The 6,795-nt window shown below is 34.1% G+C and overlaps 1 protein-coding gene across 2 annotated transcripts in view; it reads right to left on the reverse strand.

Moving 5' to 3' along the window:
* The window catches only part of myh9b (myosin, heavy chain 9b, non-muscle), a 54,414-nt gene that overhangs the window by 46,430 nt on the left and 1,189 nt on the right, over positions 1–6,795 (reverse strand). The gene's annotated exons all lie outside the window — the stretch shown is intronic.

Here is a 6,795-nt window from a genome sequence, read left to right on the forward strand (position 1 = left end):
CATGAAATCAGATCTGATAAGAGCAGTAAATCTTCGACTGTGTTGGAATCACACGAAGGTGTACAATCTGACGAGGAGGACGAGTGTGACACAGATCCGTCTGACACACTTGAGCCTCCTGGTACTTCTGTCAATCTAATTTTACCCGTCCGTCTCTCAAGACTTCCTTCAATACAATCGTTTCTGAGCAAACACTCTTATTTTAGGTCCTGCAAACCAACCATTTCATGTGATCAATGACAGATTCACTCATATAATCCCTTCAAGAATATGAATCCAGTCAGTGAAACTGGCAACGATCACATTTCACCCCAAAATCAAATGAAAAAAAATACTAAATTATAATACAAAAAGTACATTTGATTTTTGCTAAATAGATGTTTTGCGTTGTGAGATTATTCTCATGACTGTAATATTTCACTCTATTATAGCAAAACAATATTGTGCAACAACTCATGTAAATCACCATGATTTAAAGTCATAATGTGCAAATACTTAATTTAAATCATTTTTTTTCACAAGAACTTAAATAACATAATTTAAGTTGTTGAAAATAACATCATGACGCAAAACATCTTAACACACCTTCAGTTCTTCATGCTAATTAAAAACACTTAACTTATAGCCTAATATATATTTTTATTTTGGGGGTAAAATATAACCGTTTAAAATAGTTATTTGTTTCTGGATCCGTTAAAGCACAAGAAAATAAACCGTTCTGTGCAAATAAACAGGTGGTTTTTGTTGGTTTTTTTGATGTCAGACTGAAAAAGAAGACTCTTTTTGGAAGCTTTAATGCACGATTAATCATGATTTAGAACAAAAGAGAGAGATGCAAAAGTGATAACACACACACATATCTAATCCAGACCACATTTGTGTCTTTAGATCAGTGTGTTCTGACCGAAGGTCTCTGGGGAAAAACACGCAAATGCTCCAGTCGCCAGTTAAAATATAACGGAATGTTCTGCTTTCCGTGTGTGTGTGTGTGTGTGTGTGTGTGTGTGTGTGTGTGTGTGCGAGAGAGTGAGAGAGAGAGGAATCCCTCCAGCCAATCAGACGAGAGCTGCTCATCTCAGATTCACATTAATCAGCCACACCTCATGTCCTTCACATCATCACAGCTGTAAACAACACGCCTCCTGCGGTACATATTTGACTGAGCACTTATGACTTCATGATAAATGTGAGCGCCGGGTAATAAAGTGTTTTATATCTGACTTCATTATGACTCTTCCACTGAAATCTGCAATGAGGGGATTGTTTTCCAAATATTGTCCTTCCTCGACCTCATGAATCACAACTCTGTGTCACTGGTTCATGAATCCATTCTTACACAAACAACTGAACTGAACTGAACTGGACGTGTGAAGAGGTTCATGAACATTACGCTTCTCATCCTGAGCCTAAAGATTTATGAGACACACACACACAGAGAGAGAGAGAGAGAGAGAGAGAGAGAGAGAGAGAGAGAGAGAGAGAGAGAGAGAGAGAGAGAGAGAGAGAGGAAACCGTGAACAAAGAAAAGGAAATGACAGCGGTGGAGAAGTATCTGCCATCGAGAGCCTGACACTGAACTCCTGCCCGTCTGAGTGTGTGTGTCACCTGATCAACACACACACACACACACACACACACACACATTATAATGTGCAAATAGACATTGATGCCCACTGATTGCTGATTATTCTAAAAAGTAATAATACAAAATGTATACATATACATATTAAAAATACATAATACATATGCATTATCATAAATAAAATAAATCAATATTTTATATGCAAATTAATTTATTAAGTATAAATTAATTTATATAAAAAAACAGTTAATTAAATAATATACAATGAATAAAGTATTTATAGTTTAATGCAGAATTACATACATAAATGTATCCATCACATTTTTATAATAATACAATAAATATAATAATATTATATTAAACATTTATTATATTAAAATACGGATAATAAATAAAAAAACGAATCTATTTTTAATCTATAAACTAATATATAAACACATACATTTATTTATTAATAATTATAAATTTGCATTAATTTATTATTTATAAGAATGTAAATACATCTACACATTTATAATTAAAAATAAATGAATAAAATAATATAATATCAATATCAAATCATTGTTATTTTTCAACATTAAAATGTTTTATATCCATACATACATATAATACATGAACATTCATTTATTTAGGAATGTGTTAATTAAAATGTGTTTATAATTAAATAATTTAATTTATTAATAATTATATTTAATTAATAACAACAATAATACATATAAATATATTACACAACAATACATAAGAATATTTATAATTATTTTAAATACAATAACCAAAAATTTTTTTTTTTTTAAATCAAATCAATATTTTTTATTTGCACATTAATTAATTTGGTAAATATTGGTTGAGTTAACAGGTTTATTTGCACTGTGGTGTTTATTTAGCAGTAATAACGACCTGAAATATATCTGATAGATCTCTGTTCATCTGTTGCAAAAGATTTGAGCTTATAACATCAGGAGACGTTGATCTCTGACTGGAGTAAGTAAATATTTATGAGTGTCTCTATCTGGAAATCTTGCGTCTTTCATTCGGTGGTTTTGCGTCTTATCTCACTCTGCTTATCAGCGTTTGTCGACGCCACACCCAATCAAATCAAAGCTCAAAGTCTACGAGCTCTAAGCGGACCCTGACCCGTCCCGGACCGGACCACACCATCATTTCTGCAACAGGAAGTGACATCATGAGCCTGGCAATCAGCCAATCAGTAGGGGGGATGAGTCTGCAGTGCATCATAATGCAGAGTCATGCAGCAAATCATGCGCTGAACGACACGGACGGAGGAGGAACTAGACGTTTATTCACATGTGCATGCACTCAGCAAACAACCAGGACGTGGAGGAGCGCTTTGTGTGTCTGGATATCGGCTCATGTCCTGCCATTGTTGCGTTCTCCAACTACGCAGGTGCATTGTGGGAGGGGCCGCTCGATGGGAAAGAAAAGAAAACCAAAAAAGGAAAAAGAGGATGAAGAGGAATTGTACGGACACTCCCGAAAGCCTGGAAATGACAGCGGTGGGAAATGTAGAAAAACCAGACGGGCTTCACTGCGGAAAAACACTTTCCCCATTAATTTATGAGTGTTTGAAAAACAAGACAAGATACAGGAATATGATATCGCACCTAAAATGATCATTCTGGCATCATTTACTCGCCCTTGTGTCGATCCGAACCACGGACTAAACACAAGTCTGAGACACTCTTCAAAATATATTCTTGTGTGTTCAATTCAGTTAAATGTACATTATTCATATATTTTTATTTAATTTTAAATACATTTAAAATGATTTCTTATTAATTAAATTTTAAAAAATATAATTTATTTATTATATATTTATTCATTTAAATGTATAATTCTTTATTAATTTAATACAATATTTATAATTTATTATATTTATTAATAGAATTTAATAATAATAAATTATAATACATAATATAATAAATCAATAATAATAAATATTAACATTTGGCATTATTATATTAAACATAGTAATTAATAATTTTGTCAAAATCTGGAACAGACAGAAGAGTCTAATCAGCAGACAAAACAAAATAATCATAACTAACTATAAATGATAAACATAATAAACACCGAGATATTCTCCGAAATGTTCCACTGAAGTCATTTGTTTATTAATAATAAATGTCCATTAATTCATTTTAAAATTAAACATTTATTGTTTAAAAAAAAATACATTTAAATTACAATTTTATTCATTTAATATATTTATAGTTTAATTTATTTATTAATATATATTTTCAAAAATGTATCAATAATTTACTTAATATTAATTTATAAATAAATTAATATGTATTTACTACTAATAAAATACATATATAATAATAAATAAATAAAAAATATATTATTATACTGAATGTAAAATAAAATAATCAAATTATTCAACATAATCGGCAAAGACCACACAGAAACAGGCATGATCTTATTTCTAAAAACAAATCATAATAAATAGCCATAAATATTAAACATAATTGACATTCTTCTAAAAATCTTCCACTGTGTTCTTCTGAGCAAGAAAGACAGTGGCACGAGGGTCAGAAAATGATCATTTTAAGGTCAACTATGCCTTTAATGAGCTACGCTTCCCATGAAGCACTGCAAATGATGTAATCCCATAAAACAACAACGCTCTATGGAGAGAAACAATGGGATTGTAACTCCCAGAGTTCAAATGCAGACAGAAAACAGAGGAATTTAGGATAAGATCAGAGGAAAAGACATGAATCAGGTGGATGACATCATACAGGCGAGACGTTCACGCATCATCGGACCTTGCACCTGAACATGACCTCACTCCATCAAACCCTGCGGTCACTCGCATACTTCTCCCACAATGCCACGGGCTCAGGGTAAACAACACCTGAAGCTGGATACAGTCCTGCAGGTCCACACCTGTTCACCACCACACTGCTGTGCCTGTGGATTAACATCTCTCCGCCTGCGGGCATTTTCCCTCCACTGATCCCGGCAAAGCCAACAAAAACACCTTTTGAGAACGCAGCGCTGCCATTGAGTTATGAAAACATCATTTCGGGTTGATCTCTGAACGTTCAAAGTGTTTCAAACATGCTTTTTTTCTTGGCGATTCGAACCTTATGCGAACATTCCATTTTGCAAACATTATTGGAATGTTGTTTTTGAAATTATTAAAGGGGTGATGTAATGCCCTTTTCACAAGATGTAAAATTAGTCTCTGATGTCCCCAGAGTGTGTATGTTAAGTTTTAGCTCAAAATTCCCTACAGATATTCTTATATAGCATGTTAAAATTGTCACTTTTTGACGGTGAGCAAAAACGCACCGTTTTTGTGTGTGTCCCTTTAAATGCAAATTAGCTGCTGCTCTCAGCACAGGGGGCGGAGCTTCAAGAGCTCCTGTCCTTTTACCTCACACAGACATGCACTGGAAATGTCAATGTTTATGTTCAAAGTGTTTCAAACATGCTTTTTTTCTTGGCGATTCGAACCTTATGCGAACATTCCATTTTACAAACATTATTGGAATGTTGTTATTGAAATTATTGAAATTTAGGGATGCACGATATATCGGTATCGGCCGATATATGATCATTTTTTATGTTACCGTTATCGGTGATAGGAAGATTTGTCCGATATATTAAAGCTGATAAATAATGTATTATTTCCTTCAGCTGAGACACTTCAGATGTGCACTGTTCAACATGATGGGTTTAAACTGCTTGAAATATGATTGGAATCACTTCAAAAAAAGGAAAATACAGTTCAGTGCAACATGAGCAGCGCAAGTCTGTCATATCGGCTACATAAAATTATGATGTGAACAGCATAATTGTGTGTTTGGGACATGGCTTTTAATGGTGAGACTTTTGTTTTTGTAATCAGACTGTCAAAAATTATATAAAAATTTAGATTTACTGGCCAATATATCGGTTATCGGCTTTCAAATCTAAAGAATTATCGGTATCGGACAAAATGTTCATATCTGTGCATCCCTAACAAAATTCCCCAAAAAACGTTCCATGAATGATATATAGATAATGTTTTTGTGCTGACATTTTGAGAACGTTATTAAAGACCGGATAACGTTGCACAGACGTTTTATTAATGTTACTGGAAGAGCGCTTGTTCATAACTTTGAGAGAATATTGCTAGCTAAAGTTATGAGAACGTTCCCTGTTAGCTGGGACATTTCTCAGGAAACACAGTGGTTTAACTCGCGGGTCTCCTGAGGATGCAGAAAGATGGCGGTGAAAGATTCACACAAAGCACTTCATGAGATCCACAACAGCCTAGAGAGGCATAGTTCAGTACAATAAGTGTTACTGATGAATGCAACGATTTATTTTAAAATCACTGCAATGCATGGCTTGGCGTTACATTGCTTATTGCTTTATTCTGCACTGAAACCACACAATAAAGCTGAAAATGGTTTAGTTTGTCCTGTTACCAGTGCAGTGTAGCTATTAGCTTACTTAATATTTTGCATTTTTAAGATTATTTGCATTCCAAAATGTCCTAATCTATGAGTGTTTGATGAAATAATGAGTCATAAAGAGAGATATATATGGTGAATGTTATTGCCTCTGGCTGTATACTGTACATTTTGGAAAACAGGTGCAGGTATTTAATGCGTATGGTGTGTTTAAGAACTCTTGGGAAGCTGGGAAGATGTTATATTACAACATCAGGTGCGTTCAAAACACTTTTCAAGATGGTGATGTCCCTTTTCTACAAAAAAAAAAAAGGACATAGCAACAAATGTACCGTAGTTGCATCCATTGTGTCCATCATATTTTCCCACTCGCAATTCGGTTCAGCTAGTAAATATGATCTTTTGACAGGGCTTGCATACACTAGTACTGTGCAGTAGTAGTATTCCCTGTCAGGGTTAACAAACGAGAACAACTAAAACAAAATGCAGAATAAGACCAGCATGTGCTTTTAATGGGTCACAGCGTCCTAGACACACTCCCTCCCAGGAAACCAGGTCACACACACACCCGCAGCAGACGTCCTCTAAGAAAGTGAAACTGGTTTGTCTATGTTAATATTTGCAGATTTGTGTGATTTAAACTACACCACCACAACTAAACCTAAATCAAATCAGTACCTGAACATTAAGCTGCCGTCACTGTGTGCATTAACTGTCAATCACTCAATGACTAACTTCAGTTCTTCATGAACATCCTGTTCATTTTCCTGTCGTCGTCGTGTAAAC

The sequence above is a fragment of the Squalius cephalus genome, assembly GCF_949319135.1.
Source record: "Squalius cephalus genome assembly, chromosome: 1".
Taxonomy (NCBI): domain Eukaryota; kingdom Metazoa; phylum Chordata; class Actinopteri; order Cypriniformes; family Leuciscidae; genus Squalius; species Squalius cephalus.